The sequence below is a fragment of the Mustela putorius genome, unplaced genomic scaffold (genome assembly GCF_011764305.1).
Source record: "Mustela putorius furo isolate JIRA1106 unplaced genomic scaffold, ASM1176430v1.1 tig00000095_pilon_pilon_pilon, whole genome shotgun sequence".
NCBI lineage: Eukaryota > Metazoa > Chordata > Mammalia > Carnivora > Mustelidae > Mustela > Mustela putorius.
The window spans coordinates 7,368,499-7,389,229 of NW_025421280.1; the positions used below are offsets into that span (position 1 = coordinate 7,368,499).

Here is a 20,731-nt window from a genome sequence, read left to right on the forward strand (position 1 = left end):
TCAGGTTTACAGTCAATGTGAATGCATATGTCAGTTTGGGATCAGGGAAGCGTCAGGGTCATAGTGAGAGTCAGCATGATGGTCATCAGAGAGCAAAGGTGAGGGTTAGAGAGAGGGTGAGGTATAGAGCAGTAAGTCAGAAAAAGTGGATGTGGTGCATAAACAATGAATCTTGGAACACTGAAAAAGTGAATTTAAATTAAAAAAACAGAAAAGTGTAAGAGTGAGGACAGAATCAAGGTCAGGGTCAACATAAATGTGAGAGTCTAGTTGAGGGTGATGGCCTCTGGTGAAGGTCAGAGTCAGATTAAGGGTCAAGTTGAGGTTGAATATCCAAAGTGGGGTAAGGATCAGGCTCCCTGCTCAATAAGGTCATCTGCTTCTCCTTCTCCCTCTCTCTCTTCCCTCCACACCTCCCTCTTGGACTTTCTCTATCTGTCTCAAATAAATAAAATCTTTAAAAAAAAAAAAAAAGGCGAGTCTAAAATTCATGTCAAGATCATTGTGAGGGGCCATGTGAATCTATAGTGCCTTGATAAGAATGAGAATCACAATTGGGTAAGAGTCATATTCATAGACATGGTAAGATTCAAACTCAAAGGCATATTGAGTGTCATGTTCAGTCTGAAGATCAACTTGAACCCTGACAATGCCCAGAAGTAGACCTTGGTTATCACTGAAAATACCCTGATGTTGACCCCGATCCTAAACTTGACTCTGAACCTTACCCAATCCTAACCTTCGTGTTGACTTTCACCATGATACTAGCTCTGATCTTGACTCTCAACCAGATCCTGACACCGACTATCAAGCTAACACTTTCCCTGAAATATACTCATACTTATCTTGACACTGATAACCACCCTTTAACTCACCCCACCCCATCTGTGTCCATCTCCTGTCCTTGACCCTTATTCTGACGTCATGCTGACTCAGACCTGACCTTCACCATGAATCTGACTCTCATCTTCTCCCTGAATTTCACTCTCAAATTCACCATTTCTGTAACTTTAACCCTACTCTCACACAAACACTAATGCAGAATCTCCCCCTCAACCTGTACTCAACCCTGACCCCAATCTTCAACCTCACACTGACCTTATCTCTATGAAACTGACACTGACACTCATGCTGACTCTGGCCCCTACTTCCCCTAACTCAGACACTCATCTTCACCCTATATCTTAATTTGACCTTCATCCAAGTCTGAAACTGACCCTCACACTGACCCTTGACTCTGTTGCTCACTCAGCTGATGATTCCAACCCATTGTTACCTTACCCTGAAGCTAACCTAACCCTGATCCTCCCTGATACTGCAGCTGACCCTCAACCTGATCTTGATCTGACCTTGAAACTAACCCTCAGACTTATCCTAACCCTAACCCTTTATACTGCCCCTTACACTCACAACGACACTGACTTCTATTATAACACTCAATTTGATGGTGACCGTTATATTAAATCTGACCCTGAACTTCACCATGGCCTAACCCTAACATCCTTACCTTCATCCTGACCTTATTCCTTACCTGATGCCTATCCTTACACTGACCTTTGCTCTGAATCTGACTCTGATACTCACTGTGCACCTGACCTTCCCAGTGATCCTCACAAATACCTCAATTACCTTATATGACCTTGACCCTATCCTAGAACTTTACTATCACATTCATCTTGACCTTATATTTGGCCCTAAAACTCACCTGACCCTCATCCTCACCTCAATCCTATTCCTCACCATTTTCCTGATAATGACCACCACATACACCCGTAACTTCATGTTTACCCTTATTGTGTACCTGACTCTGCATTTGACCCTGACCTTCAATTTCAGTTTGATCTTTTACTTATCGCACTCCTTTTTCTTGACCTTCATCTTCATCTTGACCCACACTTTTGCCCAGCTGCCAATCCTGAAGCTGAAACCCTGACACTAACACTCTTGATTTTACAATGGCACATTTTGACACTGACCCTTACCTTGACTCTCCCTTCACTCTGACCCTCATTCTTATCTTGACCCTCAACTTCTCCCTGTGATTCTTACTTTGACCATCATCTGAACTTGATCATCACCCTGATCTTGACCTTCACCCTGAGCTGTCTTGACAGACTCTCAACATGACCCTTACCCTTACTATGATCTGACCTTCACCCTGACCAAGACCTTGCATCAGACCCTCACACTGAACCTCACCTTCACCTTCTCCATGACCCTCATGCTCAGTCTGACTCTGATCCTAGCATTGCCTTGACATAGTCTCTGACCTATTCACTCCTTCTACCTTAGCTAACATCTACCTTGACTGACATTCAACCTGATCCTGACCCTTACTAATACACAGATCTTGACACCAATGCTGATCCTCACCCTGGACATGACCTTTACCCAACTTGGACTCTGATCATGACTCTGTCTCACCATGACTCTGACTATACCTTGACTCTTATCTCACATTGATTCTGAATGACCCTGACCCTCACCTTGACTCTCTTCTAAACATTGACTCCACATTTTGTCTTGTCCTTGATCTTAAAACTCACCTTGTTCCTGAAACTGACACTAATTCTCACCCATAATTTGACCCTTACTTGGCCATCCCTCTGACCCTGACTCTTATAGTGACACTAAAAGTAAACTTGATTCTTGGGGTGCCTGGGTGTCTCAGTTGTTTAAGTATCTGACTCTTTGTTTCAGCCCAGGTCATGATCTCAGGGTCATGAGATCAAGCCCCATATCATCCTCCACACTGGGTTTGGAATCTGCTTAAGATTCTCTTTCTTTCCCTCTCCCTCTCTTCCTCTGCCCCTCCCTCCACTTGTGTGTGCATGCATCCATGCTCTCTCTACATCTCTCTCTCTCAAATAAATAAATTAATTAATAAGAATAACCTGGATTCTTAACCTGATGCTGACTATCACCTGGACATCCACCATAATAGTGTACTCATCCTTACCCTGACTCTGACTTTATCTTCACTCTGACACCAACCCGGACACTCTACCTGCCTGTCCTTTGAACCTCACCCTGACAATAAACCCTTCATTGACTATGATCCTATTTTGACCCTGACACATACTTTGACTCTGATCCTGACACTGATCCTGGACCTTACTGTGACCATGAAGCTCATATTCAACACAAAACTGATCCTTAAAAGTCATCCTCCACTTGTCCATTACCTTCTTTCTGACATAAAGCCTGACTGTTACCCTCATCAATATCCTGACCCTGACCTGAACCCTACCCTCATCCTGAGCTTGACAATCCCTACTGTTATGAAATACTGAACAAGATCCTGATGCTAGCTAGAGCCTGACACTGACCCCACTACTGACCTTGACCTCTGTTATGACCTCTGGTTCTGATGTGAGCCTTGCCACGATCAAGATGAGTCTGAGTAAGATTAGTTCCATCTAGATTCCTTGGTAACTCATGAGAAGAATATGTTTTTGAGAACTGTGTATACTTCTGAATTTACCTAGACTTGTACCCCATGTTTTCAAATATGCTGTTCTGATTTGTATTAATATGATCCAGCTCAAAATAAGAAAGAACAGTTGAAATGAACAGGTGGTTCTTATTGATTTACCTCAGGTAGCACATGGGTTCAACACTAACAGTTAAGCCTAACCAACATTAACAATTCTCTTTAGAGGGGCACCTGGGTGGCTCAGATGGTTGAGCATCCGACTCTTTATTTCGGCTCAGGTTGTGATCTTGGGGTCGTTATTTCGAGATCATGGGATGGAGCCCTGAGTCTGGCTCCCTGTTCAGTAGGAAGTCTGCTTGAGATTCTCTCCCCCTCCCTCTAGCCCTGCCCCTGTTCTCTCTCTCTCTTTCTCTCAAATAAATAAATAAATAAATCTAGGAAACAAACCAACAAAAAACCAAAAACCTCTCTTTAGAGATGAATGTTTGGTTCTGAACTTGGTTTCTTCTTCATTGCTTGTCTGTACACATACATACAATTTTTAACTGTATTGGCTTAGTTTGCAACGAGAAGTTAGTGTGAAACAATGTATAAATATGGGCTTGTTTTCACAGCTACAGGATAGATTACCCTTACCTTATAGTAACTCTTAGGAAGGCAGAGAGCTTGAGATGAAGTATGCTTCTGAGTTTTGGGTTTTTTCCTCACAGAACTCTTATATACATCTCAGTTTAGATGAACAAGAAGTAGTATTGCCAACAATTCACGTTTGTGCAAACTGCCTCAGCCTTTGACATTCCTTCTATAAGTCCTTATTGCTCCTTAAACTGAAATAAACATCAGGACAGCAAAGCGCATTCCTTTCAAAGGCACATTCTTACTTGCAGGAAAAAAGAAGACATAAAACACTGTTTACAAACCATAATTTTAATTGACCCCCTTGGTTCTTAAAATACCAGTGAATTAACATATGCAAATGCCTCTGGATGATAATACATGTATATTTGTACTTAACTCCTCAAAATTTTTAGTTAATAGGAGGTCATGCTCAAGAAATTACCTGGATGGTTTTTAATTTTCTGTCCTCTAGGTGTCACTTATGTCTATAGAAAAAGAAAGAAAAGAATGATTTTTTTCAATTAAAGATGATTAATATACATAGTTGATTATAGTGGGTACAAAAATTACCGAGAGCTTCTACTTGATTTTCTACTATTTTATTTTAGAAAGTTGTGGTGGTGTGTCGACATAGTAAATTTAAAGCTATATATATTGCCTTACTTAATATACTGACAAACTATATTTTATGCTTTATAGTTAAGAACTTCAGGGGTGCCTGGGTCGTGCAGTCAGTTGAGCAGCCGACTCTTAGTTTCTGCTCTGTCATGATCTTGGGGTCATGGGATCCAGCCCTGTGTCAGGCTCTGCCCTCTCAGCATGGAGTCCGCTTCAGATTCTCTCTCCCTCTCCCACTGACCCTTCTGCTCCTGCTCTCTCTCTCTCTCAAACAAATCAATAAATCTTAAAAAAAATTTTTTTTTAATCTTTATAGTTTAAAAACTTTAGGGGCATTTGGGTGGCTCAGTTATTAATCATCTGCCTTCTGCTTGGGTCATGATCCCAGAGTCCTGGGATCAAGCCCTGCATGGGGCTTCCCACTCGGTGGGAAGCCTGCTTCTCCCTCTCCCACTCCCCCTGCTTGTCTTTCCTCTCTCGCTGTGTCTCTCTCTGTCAAACAAATAGATGAAATCTTTTAAAAAAAATTTTAATTACTTAAGTGTGTGTTTGTGTATCCACAAAGTACCCAATCATAGAATTGGCCCCACTTTCTAACAACACTCAATCTAGAGCAAACCCTCATTTCCTTAGGCCTTCCTAAAATCACCTGATTAAAGACCAAGTTCTATAATAGGTACTTTCTAACATTCTCTTACTGAGACTCCCTGTGGTTCCCAATGGCCGCATTCTTTCCCAGTGCAACCAGCAACAAACCCAATTTATTCAATCACAGGTATGTTCCCAGTCTGGCTCAAAGGCACTGACAAGTCAAACACACACGTGAGCACAGACCCTGTGGAGTCAGCTTGGCCAGAGTTAGAACACCTTGTTTTTGCTTTTTCAAAAAGTTAAAGTTATGGGAGATAAGTGCTTATCTTTAAGAAAGCCCAGTGGTTTTAAAATTTCTGTTTTCTGGGTGAATTTTACCTCTATAGAAAGGAAAAGTATGGATGATTCAATAAAGATAATAATGAATATAAATGTTCTTTATACGGATATAAGGATTGTAGAGATATACAGGTCTATGTATAAGATATTGTATTTTTTTTTAATTTTTAAAGATTTTATTTATTTATTTGACACACAGAGAGAGAGACAGCTAGAGAGGGAACATAACAGGGGGAATGGAGAGGAAGAAGCAGGATCCCTTCCAAGCAGAGCGCCCCACGTGGGGCTTGATCCCAGGATCCCAGGAATCATGACCTGAGCAGAAGGCAGATGCTTAAGGACTGAGCTACCCAGGCGCCACAGGATATTGTATTTTAAAGTCATAGAAACTACATTATCACCTATTTATGAATATGTATGAATGAATGAACCTCCAACTTCATACAAATAAATGCATAACAACAGATCATTTTAAAGTTTGTTACATAAATAATGTGTCCAAGGAATAAATGAGGATTTATGTTTTTCATATAAAAATTACTGAATTATTTTATGCACAGACCCATAGGCGTTCCTTCTGTCGCCAAATCATTGTTAATTCTCAATGCTTTCTGCATATCCCTCAACTATTCTTTATGACTCCCTTGGATAGCCCTGACCCAATTTTATTTGTTCCCATTCTAAAAACGCTCTACAGACTTCAGTTCACCCTGAAAATCCCGACCACGTCACCAGCAGGTGGAGACGCCGAGCCGGCGCTCCGGGCCCTCAGCACCGCGGTTTCAGCGCGCGCCCGCGGGCTGCCCAGCGCAAGCGCATTTTCTTGAAGGACCAAGTTGGGATCCGCTGTTTATCCGAGCCCCGGCACTGCTTCCTGTGTTGTTCTTCCTCTTGAGGAAAGAGGGGGGTGCTAAAGATCTCCCCGCACACCCTTGCGCTCGCCGGCCACCGCAGCAGGTGTCCCCAGGGTTGCTGATGGCTCCCTTGCACTCGCCCTTCCTGAAGAGCAGTTTGGCAGCCAAGGCACCTGGAGTTATCGGAATGTCCTGGATGGCTGGCCAGGCGGCTTTCCCCCGCGAAGGTCAGTAAAGGGCAAAGTCCAGTCTGCAGGGCAGCCTGCAGCGGGCCTTCCCTAGCAACAGTGAGTACTGACCGCCCCAGGTTCTGAGCAGTGTGCAGGGGCAGCGACCCCTCTCTCTGCAAACTTTGCCAACTACCGTACTGCCTGCCAGCGAGCATGCGCTTTGAGGAGCAGGGGGGAGGGGAACTTAGGCCAAAAATTTTAAATCACAGAAGGATGCTGGATGGGGTAAACCTGCAGTCCGTCACTGGGTCCTGGGTAAAGGAAGTGGGAACGTGGGAGTCGCAGAAAAGGTTGACTTTATAGATTGGGAAGCCGATGGTAGTTTTGAGTGGTGGGAGTTCAAGGATTTTGGGGAGCTTTGTTAATTTTACTTTAAAATTCTGTTCTCTCTGGTGACCTGGGTGGCTCAGTTGGTTAAGCGGCTGCCTTCAGCTCAGGTCATGATTCCAGGGTGCCGGGATCAAGGTCTGCATGGGGCTCCCTGATCAGCAGGGAGCCTGCTTCTCCCTCTACCTCTGCCTGCCACTCTGCCTACTTGTGCTCTCTATTTCTCTGTCAAATAAATAAAAATCTTTTTAAAAATAAAACAAAATTCTGGTCTTTCGATATTTCTTGAAGACTTGGGGTTGACAAGGACAGTGAAGTTTCTATGTAAAAGTACTTAAAGTACTAGTAAGATGAATGTCTCTGTCATTAGAGATGTGAGAATTTCCCAGGTGGGAAAGCAAAACCAAGCCATTTACCCCTCCCCAAGTATGGGACTAGCTTGATATGGCAATGTAAAACACTTCAATGCACCCTGAGAATAAATATGCAATAAGCAGAATATATTTCTAATTCATTGCAGAAAGTATCTGTATGCTGTCCATTTGGAGCTGTCCACGGGGCCCCTGGTTCCCTCTATGACCCACCTTGACCATTTTATCAAGATTGTGTGATTGGCAGGTAAGACTTGGTTTGAAAAAACCACCAGTATTAGTTGAATATTGTTGCTGACTTACCTTTTTTAAAATAGACAATATCATGAAGATTTTTTGTTAAACTCCATTTTCAAATGTTCTGGATTAATCAGGCATCCTGAGGTGCTGTGAGCATCTCAAACTGAATTAGAGACTTCTTTCCGACAGTAACATCCTCTTTGAATTCCTCCAAGACTGTTCTTGCCTGTGTGATTATAAGGTATTTATCTCAATTAACATTATTTAACATAGTGGTCTGTTAAAACATTGCTGTCATATTATAACTTTGTCTTTGACCTTTTATTTATTTATTTTTTAAGATTTTATTTATTTGACAGAGAGAAAGAGAGAGTACAAGCAGGGAGAGCGGAAGAGGGAGAAGCAGGCTCTCCCTGGAGAAGGGAGCCTGACGCAGGACTCCATCCCAGAGCCCTGGGATCATGACCCGAGTGGAAGGCAGACACTTAACAACTGAGCCACCCAGGCACCCCAACCTTTTATTTTTATTTAAGCTATTTTCGTAGGTAATAGAAAGCATCTAAACATTCTTTAATGTCCAATTTATATAAGGTTTTCAATGTTAGAAACATCTTTGTTTCTGAATGGTTCCGAATTTGTAGACTAGCTCAAACCTCATTTACTCTCAGCACAAATCTTGGCACTTCTGTTTTTTGTGAGCTGACAATCCCCAGTAAGGACAATCACGGTAGTCATCTGAAGTGATTTAATTTCTGGAAGTTGTCTATGTCTAAAGGATAAATTTAACTCTGTGAAAGCATTTTTAACTCTAAGTAAATGAAATTAGAGCAAGAGTGTCCCAGAGAATAGCTAAGAAAATGGTTGAAGAATATGCAACAAGCCTGAGCATTAATATTAACCAACAGTGAATAGTTGGTGACAAAAAGGCACTTCTACTGATCTGGGCATAAAATAAGTTGTTTTACACGAAAGGCTCAAATTCTAATTTTACTCTTTTGTACATTACTTATGTAACAAATTGTCTGCATTAACATCTATAGGGATATGTGGGGCAACTGGCTGACTCAGTTGGTAGAGTACGTGACCCTTGATCTTAAGATTGTGAGTTCAAGACCTACAATGGGCATAGACCTTTCTTTTAAAAAAAGATATATATATAGACAGATGTAAAACATAGAGATAACTTAAACTATAGCTTTAAAATATAATTGTCAATATAATAAGTTAAATTATATATCATCTTAGATTTATTATATGAGTACACTGCATAACTGTTAGAAAATAAACATAAAATCCCAACCTATACACACACCTGTATCTCTCTACAATACTTGTACTGAATATAATTAACTACTTCCACCAAATACTTTTTTAAATCATTCTTTTCTTTTTTTTTTTTCTGTAGTTGTAAGGCATACCCAGAAGGCAGAAAGTAAAAAACTACCAGGTAATTTTTTTATGAGCATTTCTTTCACCTTCATCAAAGCTTTGAGAAGGCAAATACAAATGTACATGTATTGCTATCCAAAGTCATTTGCATATTTTCCTAATCCAGACATTTTAAGAACAAAGAGTCAATTAAAACTATGTTTAATAAGCAGTGCATTTTTATCTGTTTTCTCCTTTTAACAACAGCATGTTTGGAAATATATTTTTTGTCCTTGTGTTTATCTTGCTTTACGCTGAGAAGCAATAAGGGTTATTTTTCTTTAAAGATTTTATTTACTTATTTGACAAACAGAGATCATAAGCAGACAGAGAGGCAGGCAGAGAGAGAGGGGGAAGCAGGCTCCCTGCTAAGCAGAGAGCCCGATGTGGGGCTCGATTCCAGGACCCTGGGATTATGCCCTGAGCCGCAGGCAGAGGCTTTAACCCACTGAGCCACGCAGGCGCCCCAATAAGGGATTATTTTTGTCCGGAATGTCTGAGACTGAGCTTGTTTATATTAGTACAAACTCTTCTCACCACTGCTTTTAGATTCTTTCCCATTTGCTCTATGGCACAGTAAGGATGTACCTTGGAGATGAATGGCACACATTGATTCATGCCTGGGTTCACCTTCATTTACTTCAGGAAGTGCTAAGGAATTTCTGTTAAGAGAAATGTCTGAGACTGAGCATCTTTGCACTAATACAGATTTTTTTTCAATTCTACTTCTGTTTGCCTACGTAGAGATGTATGTAAGGTATGACCAAGAACACTTCAGAACCACTTATTAGCATTCATGTGCACATTCACGGCATTTTCTTCCTGTGAGTTAGAAGAAGAGGAATCCAAGCCATATATGTGAAAATGAGTACAGATTTACACATTGTTCTGTACACAGTAACTTCTTATTGTGAGTTAAAACAAATATCCTTAGAAATCATATTTGCTTGGACCAACTAGCAGTAAAGAAAAAATCAGACATCAATATCTACAGAAATTTTGTACTGACTGCTAGAATTAACCCATGCTTTATCTGAGGCAAATCAGTGAGAACATGTTCTCCTCAAATGCCTTTCTTACTTTGATGTAGACCATATTAATACCAGTCAAAGAAGCATGTTTAAAGATGTGCATATAAGTAAAGGCAAGTTTGGAATTATGTATAGATTTTTAAAGTATGTTCTTTTTGCTAGTTATAAGAAATCTAGTTGAAACTGCATGTAAATATACAAGAGTTCATGTTTAAACTCAACTTGGAATACTTAGGTCATTTTTAAGGTCAAAACCATTATAAGAACCATTATGAGGGTCAGAATCATGTTGAAGGTCAGAGCAAGAGTCATAGGGTGAGACTAAAGGTGAGGGTCATGATGACAGTGAACTTTAGGATCATGGTGGATGTCTGAATCAGTGTTGGGATCAAGATGGGAGGCAGAGTGAGGAGTGCTTGGCTGGCTTAGTTGGAGTGTATGACTCTTCATCTCAGGGTGTGGGTTTGAGGCCCACATTGGGTGTACAGATTACCTAAAACTAAAAATTTTTTTTTTTAAACATATGGGTCAGAGTGTATGTTAGGATTAAGTTGAGGGTCTGGGTCTGTGAGGGGATTAGTGTCAGGATGAAGCAGAAAAGAAGGTCTGCTGCAGGGTCAAGTGAGGGGGTATAGATTTAAAGATCAGTGTCAAGGTGATGGTCATAGTGAGGGTCAGGTTGAGGATCAAATTCATTATCAGAGTCAGGTGAGGGTCCATGTGAGGGTTAGGTTAAGAGTGAGGGTAAACATGAATGAAGGTCAGGGTCCGGGTTAAAGTCAGCATTAGGGTCAAGGTGAAGTAAAGATGAGGCTCAGGGTAATAGTCATTGTTCAAGGAAAGGATGGCCTGAGGATTTGGGTCAGGATGAGAATTCTAATCAGATTCAGTGTAAGTGTGAGGTAAGAATCAAGTTATGATCAGGATTAGGGTCATGTTGAGAATTAGGGTCACATAGGATGAGGGTCAAGGTCAGGGTGAGAGTAGCATAAATGTCAAAGTCAGGGTGTTGGTCAGTTTCAGAATAATGAACAGGGTTAGGGTCAGGTTGATCATCAGAGACAGTGTAATGTTTGAGGACTAAGGAAGTCAGAGATAGTGTCAGGGTGACATCAAAGTCAATGTCACATTGAGGATAAGGGTCATGAAAAGGTAAAGATGAGCATTAGGATCAGAGTGAGAATCAGATATGAAGTTTGATTCAGGGATAGTCACAGTTAAGGACAACTGTGGTGAGGGTCAGTGTAATGTCAGCTTCACAGTCAAGGTTAAGAGCAGGATAATAATGTGGGTCAAGGTAAGACTCAAAGTAGGATTCATAATCAGAAGGTATGATAGTATTAAGGGTCAGGGTCAGTCTCAAGATGGGGCAGAGGTGAAGGTCACTATCTGGGTGAGTGTCAAGGTAGAAATGAGAGTCAGATTTGGTATGAGGGTGAGCATCAGGACCACAACAGGGTGATGATCATATTGAATTGAAGTTCAAGTTGAATTGAAATTCCAGTTTCCAAGATCAAGTGCAGGGTCAGAGACAAGGTGAGGGTGAGGATCTAAGTCTGAATAAGGTTGATGTTGAATAAGGGCCAATATCAGGATCATGGTGAGGGTTAGAGTTACAGTGAGGGTCAGGGTCATGGGAAAAGTCATGGAGATGGTGAGGGTCAGAACAAGGTTAAGGATGCAGGTTAGAGTCAATGAGAAGATTATGGTGAGGGATAGGATCAGGCTAATGGTGCAATTTGGGGTCAGTTGAGTTTCAGGCTCAAATTCAGTCCTGAAAGTAAGCTTCTAGGTCAAGGTGAAAGTCATGGTAATAGTGAGGGTCAGAGACAGCATAAGGGTCTGCATCATTGTGAGGGCCAGCCTCAGGCATAGGGTAAAGGATAGGTTCAAGGTGAATTAAGGGATATAGTCAGAATAAGTTGCAGGAAAGGTTAACATGTAGTTCATAATCCAGGTGACAGTCAAGGTAAAATCAATTTCAGGGTCACAGGAGGTCAGGATTAGCATCATGTGAGGGTCAGGATAATGGTGAGTGTCAGGGTGAAAATCATGATCAGGTTACTCTTCGGAGTTAGAGTGAGGTTTAAGTTAAGGACAAAAGTGAAGTTGGAACCAAGTTCAGACCAGGTGTCAGAGCCAGGTGAATGTGAGGATGAGATTCAGACTAAAGTGAGGGTAAAAGTCAAGTGCATAGTCACAGTGAGGGTCTGGATCAGGGTAAATATCAATGTTAGGGTCAAAGTCAGTGTAAGATCAGAATGAGACTGAAGGTCAGGGTCAAATACAGATTTACTATGTCTGTTTAAGGAAGGGAAGGTTCTGTGTACAATGTGGATAAGGGTCAAGGCTGTAGACACTGTGAGAATAAGAATTCAGGGAGAGGATCAGGGTTAAGCATTAAGTCAGAGTAAGGGTCAAGGGCAAGTCACAGAGAGAAGTAATGGGTCAGAGTAAGCGCTGGTCTGATGGTATTCATAGACACTGTCAGCTTGAGAACATGGTGCAAATCAGAGTAAAGGTGAGGATCAGGTAAGGCTTGGGATCAGGTTCAGGATCTGAGTCAGTTTAAGAGTAGTGTCTAGGTCAGGGTCTGCTTCAGGATCATTGGTTCAAGGTTTTTGAAGTAGGGTGATAATTAGGGTGAGGTGAAAGGTGGGGGCAAGTTGAGAATCAAGTTTGTGTAAGGCTCAGGGGTGGGAAGGTCAGAGCCAGGGTTAGAGTGACATCAGAGTCAGTTTGGGGAGATGATCATGGAGAATAGGAAGATGAGGGTGATAGTGAAGGTCAGGTTGAAGGTCAGCATCAGGTCAACTTTTGGGATAAGGGCAGTGTGAGACTTAGGATTAGGAGAAGGGTAAGGATAAGGTTTAGTATATTATAAGGTTTAGTATAAATTCAGAAAAGGGGGATTAGGATACCAGTAATAGGATGTAAGGACCAAGGTAAAGGTCAGGGTCAGAATGTGTGTGAGGGTTATGGTCAGAGTCAAGTTATATGAAAAGATAAGGGTCAGTGACAATGCCATTGTTTCAATTAGAGTTAAGAGTAGGGAGAGATTCAGAGTGAGGTTTTCAAAGAAAGATTAAGTTGACGGTCAGAGTCGGGGTTAGTATTTCAAAGTAAAGATTAGGTTGATGGACAGTCAGAGTCAGGGTAAAGTGAGGGTAAGATTCAGGGTCAGGTTCACAATCACTGTGAAAGGTAGAATGAGGGTCATGGTAAGGGTATGGGTCAAAATCAGGGTCAAAGTGAGAATGAAAGTCAGTGTCAGAGTTAGGGTGAGTTTAAGGATTTGAATTAAGGTAAGAGTCTTGGTAGGATGAAGGTAAGAGTCAGGCTCAAAATGAAGGTCAGTGTCCAGGTTAGATAAGTGTATTCAAAACAAGTTTCAAAGACAAAATGAGGTGAAGTCCAGGATGAAGGTAGGGTAAGAGTGAGAGCCAAATGCAAGGTCAGGAGTTTATTCAGCATCAAATTCAGAATTAGACTTGGAGTTATGGTAGGAGTCAGTGTGACATTCAAGTTAAGGGTCAGAGTTCATTCAGGAAGAGAGTTTTGTTGAGTGTCTGAATCAAGGTCAGGGTTAGGATCTTGGTGAGGGTCAAGTTCAGGATCTGAGTCTTTGTGAGTATCAGGGTGAGGATTATGATCAGATTCAGAGGGGGTGTGAGGAAAAGGTTTAGAATCATCACCAGAATAAGGGTCAGTGTCAGTGTGAGGACTCTAGTCAGGAACAGGGATCCATGGTGAGGGTGAAGGTCAGGGTGAAAGTCAGGATAAGGTAGTGTTCAGGATCAAGATTAGGATCAGTTTCCGAGTCAGAATCTACATAGAGGACAAGTTCAATGTAAGGGTAAAGGTGAGAGTCAGTCCATGTCAATGTCAGAGTCAGGACCAAAATGTTGGCAAGCATCAGACTAAAAGTCAAGGTAGTGTTAGGACAGGGGCAAGGACTAGGTCATGTTCTATCAGAGTGAAAACCAGAGTCAAAGTCAGGTTGAGGGTCTCATTCCATGTGAGGCTCAAAATCAGGGTAAGGGTCTTGATGAGGGCTCAGAGACATGGTGAAGATCAGAGACAAGTTTAGGGTAAGGGTCAAAGAAAGGATTAGGTTGAGCATCAGGCTAATGATCAGGGTGTGTGGATCAGAGTCAAGATTAGTTCTTTGGATGAGGATCACCATCCCTTTTGGGTAGTTTTTTGTGTAGGTTGGATAAAAGCTTTATTCCCCAGGGGCGCCTGTGTGGCTCAGCTGGCTGTGTCCGACTCTTGGCTTTGACTCAGGTCATGATCTCCTGGTCAGGAGATCGAACCCCATGTCAGGCTCCGGGCTCAGCAGGGGGCCTGTTTCCTCTCTCCCTCTCCCTCTGCCACTCCCCCGGCTCACATATACTCTCTCTTCTCTCTCTCAAATAAATAAATAAATAAATCTTTAAAAAAAAAAACAAAACACCTCTATTCCCTAGAGAGGCATTTTTTTATTTGTACAGAAGCCAACAGCTACTTCAAGATCATCCACATCCCTTCCTGTCCAACCCACTACTTCAGGTCTTCAGAAGGACCTACCCGAAGAACCTTGAATTCACAGAAGCCACCTGGAACAGCAAGAGGAGTCTGCTTTCGTGTTCCTGCAGCCTTTCTAGTCTCTTCCTTCAGGATTGTTGAGCCAGTGCCCTGGGGTCAGTCCCAGCCTCCTAAAGGCACATTTCATTTTTATTTTTTTTTTAAGATTTTATTTATTTATTTGACAGAGAGAGATCACAAGTAGGCAGAGAGGCAGGCAGAGAGAGAGAGAGAGGAGGAAGCAGGCTCCCTGCTGAGCAGAGAGCCCGATGCGGGGCTCGATCCCAGGACCCTGAGATCATGACCTAATCCGAAGGCAGCGGCTTAACCCACCGAGCCACCCAGGCGCCCCTAAAGGCACATTTCAATTCTCTATATTAGACATAAAAGATGACCTCTTGGAGAGTCCCTGGTCTTTCATTCCATCCTCCCACCTTCGGGGCATTGTGCTGGGTGGAGCTTGTTTGGTTACGATTATTAGCCCTTGTGCCAGTGACTTCTCTTTACGCCTTAGCCACCTCATCTGTAAAAGAGAGGGGTTGAATTTGATGGTCTTTTTATACTCTATGCAAACCTTTCCAACTCTGACTCCTTCTAACTGCCCGGCCCTGCTTCTCTTCTTAAGACTCTGCATTAAAGCATTTCTCTGCTTTCAGAATTCACATCCCAAATAGCCAGAACTTCATGATCTCACCTCACAATTCAGAACTCTCTTCCTGTCCTGTTGGGACCTGATACAAGTCCTACCCAGCTTTAGGGGTCAAGACTCTGCAGAGTTTTCATTTTGGTCATTTGTACTGGCAGGAAAAGAGATTTTTGTTTTGTTTTGTTTTTGTTTTATTCCAAATACAAAAATTACAAAATGGGGAGCACCCTTCTATCTGTTAGACGGGAGGCCCATGCCACCCAATTCATAAATCACTGAATAAAACCAACTATATTTTTTAATTAAAACATCAATGTAATATGGAACCTGCTGTTTGAAGCAGTGCCCCACCCCTCACGCCCCGGAGAAGCCCAGCAGGCTTTCTCAGGCTGTCATTTTCCGGTCTCTTCCCACCTCCCCTTTGGGATTCTTCGCTCTCGTGTCACTTAAAGATATTGATTATCTGCTTCGCCACTGACCCTGTTCTCTTTCTTTTTGTCCCGGTTGCCGGTGCTTGGTGTCAGTTTTCAGATAAGGAAAGAGAGCTGGCTGTTAAGGCTCTATTTATAATATGCCCTTGAAAGCCGAGTGCTGACTTCTTTGAGCTAAAAAAACTGGCAGGTAAGGAAGGAGAAGAGACACAAGGCAGAGGGTCATCTCCAGTGAGATGGACAGCCCGGGACGCTGGAGCGTGGGCACGCAGGCGCACTCCCAGGCTCGCCCACACACATACACATCCAGGCCAAAATGAATAAAGAGACAAAGGAGTCCGGGAGAAGACAGGGAAGTGCCCGGAACATGAGAGAAACTTAATTCGTATTTGGTGAGGAGAAAAGAAGATAAGAGGGGAGGAAATGAGGGAGCAAAAGAGGAATTCAGACGGCAAATTTAGTGAGGAGAGCACTGAACTGGGAGTCCGGAGACCTTCATTTGAAGCCTAGCTCTCCTTGATTTATCAGATTTCTTAGAAATTTGGGCTTGGTCAGGTTTCTTGGCCTCTCTGAATTTAGGTTTTGTCTTCTCTCAAATAGGTGTCGTATTGCCTTCCCAACGAATCTCATAAGATTGCTCTAAAAATCCAGTGGAATGATGATTATGCAAGTCCCGGGTGAGCGGAACCTACTCTGCACACGTGAGGTCCTGGCCTGGGGGTGAGAGCTAGCAGAGCACCCCACATGCCTTAGAGGACTTAGCCTCACAACAATCTTGCACTATAAACTACTTTTTTATTAACATATAATGTATTATTAGCCCCAGGGGTACAAGTCTGTGAATCCCCAGGTCTACACTCTTCACAGCACTCACCATATCACATACCCTCCCCAATGTCCATAACCCCCACCCCCCTTCTCCCACCCTCCTCCCCCCAGCAACCCTCAGTTTGTTTTGTGAGATTAAGAGTCACTTATGGTTTGTTTCCTTCCCGATCCCATCTGGTTTCACTTTTTCCCTCCCTTCCCCCAGCGACCCCCTACCCTGCCTCTCAAATTCCTCATATCAGAGAGAGCTCATATGATAATTGTCTTTCTCTGATTGACTTATTTCTCTAAGCATAATACCCCCTAGTTCCATCCACGTTGTTGCAATGGCTAGATCTCATTTCTTTTAATGGCTGCATAGTATTCCATCATATATATATATATATATATATATATATATATATATATATATGCAGCCATCAAAAGATACAGAAGATGTGATATATGGATGGATACAGAAGATGTGATATATATATATATATATATATATATATATATATATATATGAAATACAAATCAAAACCACAGTGAGACACCACCTCACACCAGTCAGAATGGCTAAAATTAACAGGTCAGGAAATGACAGATGCTGGAGAGAATGTGGAGAAAGGGGAACCCTCCTACACTGTTGGTGGGAATGCAAGCTGGTGCAGCCACTCTGGAAAACAGCATGGAGGTTCCTCAAAAAGTTGAAAATAGAGCTATCCTACGACCCAGCAATTGCACTACTGGGTATTTGCCCTAAAGATACAAATGTAGTGATCCAAAGGGGCACATGCACCTGAATGTTTATAGCAGCAATGTCCACAAAAGCCTTAACTATGGAAAGAACCTAGATGTCCATCAAAGATGGATGGATACAGAAGATGTTATTGATATATATATATATCACAGGTTCCCCTTTCTCCACATTCTCTCCAGCATCTGTCATTTCCTGACCTGTTAATTTTAGCCATTCTGACTGGTGTGAGGTGGTGTCTCACTGTGGTTTTGATTTGTATTTCCCTGATGCCGAATGATGTGAAGCACTTTTTCCTGTGTCTGTTGGCCATTTGGATGTCTTCTTTGGAGAAATGTCTGTTCCTGTCTTCTGTGCATTTCTTGATTGGATTATTTGTTCTTTGGGTGTTGAGTTTGATAAGTTATTTATAGATTTTGCATACTAGAGATTGTTTTATCTGATATGTCATTTTGCACTATAAACTATTATTGGTCCCCTACTGAGTGACAGTCATTTGCTGGAGGTCACACACCTAGTAAGTGATCAACTGGGATTTGAACAAGGCCCGTGGGAGTCCGGTGGCCAATTCTCTTAAGAGTCTGCTACTGCTCAGACTTTGGTATGTATCTGGTGCCTTTCATAGACCCAAGCAAAATGAAATCTGTCTCCCAGTGTTAAGCCACATTGTCTACATCCCCTCGGGCTGCCATGACTGAACACCAGATACTGGGTGGCTTGCCTAGCAGAGATTGTTTCCTCCCAGTTCTGGAGGCTAGAAGTCCAAGATCAAGTCGTAGAGGGGCTTGGATTCTGATGAGGCCTGGCCTTCCACCTTGCAGACCACTGCCTTCTTGTGTCTTCCCATGGCCTTTTCCTGGTGCTCCAGGTTCTCTGGTGTCTTTTCCTCTTCTTATAAAGGTCTCGCCCTTAGGAGCTCATCTAACACTAATGACCTCTTGAAAGGCCCCATCTCCCATTGGGGGTGGAAGTATCCACTATACACATTGGGGTAGGGGCATAATTCAGTCCCTAATAGACATCCCCAAAATAAAAAGGGTTGTCTACTTTTCCCCCCAAAGAGGGATTTTTTGAAATCCCATCAGGTCCCCAGCAGCCACTGCAGCAGAATTTCTCAGCTCTGAGTCCTGCTCAGATCAATGTTCTCCCATAAGTCCAAGCAGCTCTGCTGTAAAGGAATGAAGCGGCTTTTGCACCAAAATATTTAAGATATTCCTGCTCTCTCCCTCTTGCTCAAGAGCATTCAGAGGTCTGTCCCTTCTTCCCCTCTTGCCAAGGATTCCTATTTATAGCTTCTGGCGCTGGCGGGTCTGAAGGAGTCAAGAGTTTTCAAATCACTCCCACAGCTTTAAAGCGTGCTCCCTGCCAGATCCCCTCGGCCATTAGAAGCTAGTCTTCCTGGCTCCCTGGTCAGGGCGTGGGGAGGAGAGGAAGAAAGAGAAAGTGTTGCAGGATGCAAAGCTGTAGGTCCCTTTAAAAAGCCTCAGAGGAAAATGAACTGTGGTTTTATCCCTACAGCAATTTGTATTTATTTCTGTTTATAACCAAGCCCTTGGGCTCTTTCTGAAAACTTAGAAAGTTTCACATTGACTTCATCCTTGAATTCTACTTTGAGATGCTGATGAGTCTGAGGGCAAAGAGAGAAAGGCCAGAAAGGTCTGTTGCCTGGACGCCAGAAGCCATTATAGGGTTTTACAATTCATCTCTCTGCTTCTAGCGGCACATGATAAATTACCAGCATCCATCTATCTAACAGTATCAGGCTTCAGAACTTGTGAGCCCATATGTTCACGTTATTGCTTTGTGCAAATAGATACTCAAAATACGCATCGATCTGGCACATTTCATGAGTATTTATCAAAATGTTCTCTTGTCTCCCAACATGTGTATTAATAAAAATAATACTAAATAATACCAAGTTGCAGCCATGCACGAGATTCCAAACTGTAGGTTTAGTTTGCAAATTTGATGAAGGCTATTTATTTTTTTTTTCTTTTTATTTATTTATTTGACATACAGAGATCACAAGTAGGCAGAGAGGCAGGCAGAGAGAGAGAGGAGGAAGCAGGCTCCCTGCCGAGCAGAGAGCCCGATGCAGGGCTCAATCCCAGGACCCTGAGCCGAAGGCAGAGGCTTTAACCCACTGAGCCACCCAGGTGCCCCGGTGAAGGCTATTTGTGATCATAAAAAGAAAAAGAAAAAAAAAAAACCCAGTAACTGGAAGTTCTTATAGCAGCTAGAACAAAGCTTGAATGTGATAGTTTTTATAGATGGATGAGAGAGGAAAGATAGAAATATGGTTGAACTTGATTTAATCCCGATAAAAATTCTGGATTGGGTATGTAGCCATCTAGAGTCTGTATGACCATGAAATGTCACACCCCATATTTAAACTCATAGTGCTAATCTCACATTTTCTGGGGAAAAAATTAATGTATTTTTAAAATTTCTCTGTCAGTACTTCCTCCCTGATTACCATAGTCAACAATAGAAGTCCTGAGGTCCTGAGGACAGCAAGACTCAAAGTTGCATTTCAAGTCAATGATATTAAGTTAGAAAAAAAACATCTGGAAGAAGATATTTCAAATTGGCGATAACTATTATGGTTTGGGACTGAGTTTCTGTAGGTCATCTGTTCTTTTTCAAGGCTTTGAATTCGCTGGATTTTATTAGAACATTTAAAATGGCTTTTACTTTTGAAATTGGGAAACATTTTAAATGTGTGGTACAGAAACATATGACAAATGCCTTCATACTTTCTAACCCAAATGAATAAATTAACGTTTTGTAAGGTTTTCTTTGAATATTTTCTTTAAAATATATGACAGGGGCGCCTGTCTGGCTCAGCCAGTAAGCCTGTGACTCTAAAGCTTGGGGTTGTGAGTTCAAGCCCCACGTTGGGTATAGAGATTACTTAACAACAAAATTTTTTAAAATAAATAAAGATAAAAAAATAAAATATAGGACAGAAGTTATAGATACAGTTGAAATCTTCTGTTAAACCCTCAGAGACCCCATTTTCTAGTTTATCTCCCCAGGTACCTACCAACACAAATCCAGAATTTGCCCTTCAGCCACAAATATATGTAGCCATCAATGACATGAGATGTATGACTTTAAACAATTATATAAGCATCTTAATGAATCCTTCTCCAACTTAAATTTTCATTTTCATTATGCCTTCTTGAAGGCTTTTCTCCTATGTTACTTGCTGGCATTTTAAACTTATTTATTAGTTGTTTAAAAATTCACATTTCTTGGGGCACCTGGGTGGCTCAGTGGGTTGAGCCTCTGCCTTTGGCCCAGGTCATGATGTCAGGGTCCTGGGATCGAGCCCCACATTGGGCTCTCTGCTAAGCAGGGAACCTGCTTCCCTCCCCCTCTCTCTCTGCCTGCCTCTTTGCCTATTTGTGATCTCTGTGTGTCAAATAAAAAATA

The 20,731-nt window shown here is 42.1% G+C and overlaps 1 long non-coding RNA gene across 2 annotated transcripts; it reads left to right on the forward strand.

The window, feature by feature from the left end:
• Positions 1 to 6,393: 6,393 nt before the first annotated feature.
• LOC106005328 lies at positions 6,394 to 16,588 on the forward strand. Of its 2 annotated transcripts, XR_001178611.2 has the most exons (5): positions 6,394 to 6,683; positions 7,534 to 7,631; positions 9,030 to 9,071; positions 14,635 to 14,765; positions 16,327 to 16,588. It is a non-coding gene; the product is annotated as an uncharacterized LOC106005328 (long non-coding RNA). The 2 variants fall into 2 exon arrangements; XR_006606123.1 differs by lacking the exon at positions 9,030 to 9,071.
• Positions 16,589 to 20,731: the final 4,143 nt, after the last annotated feature.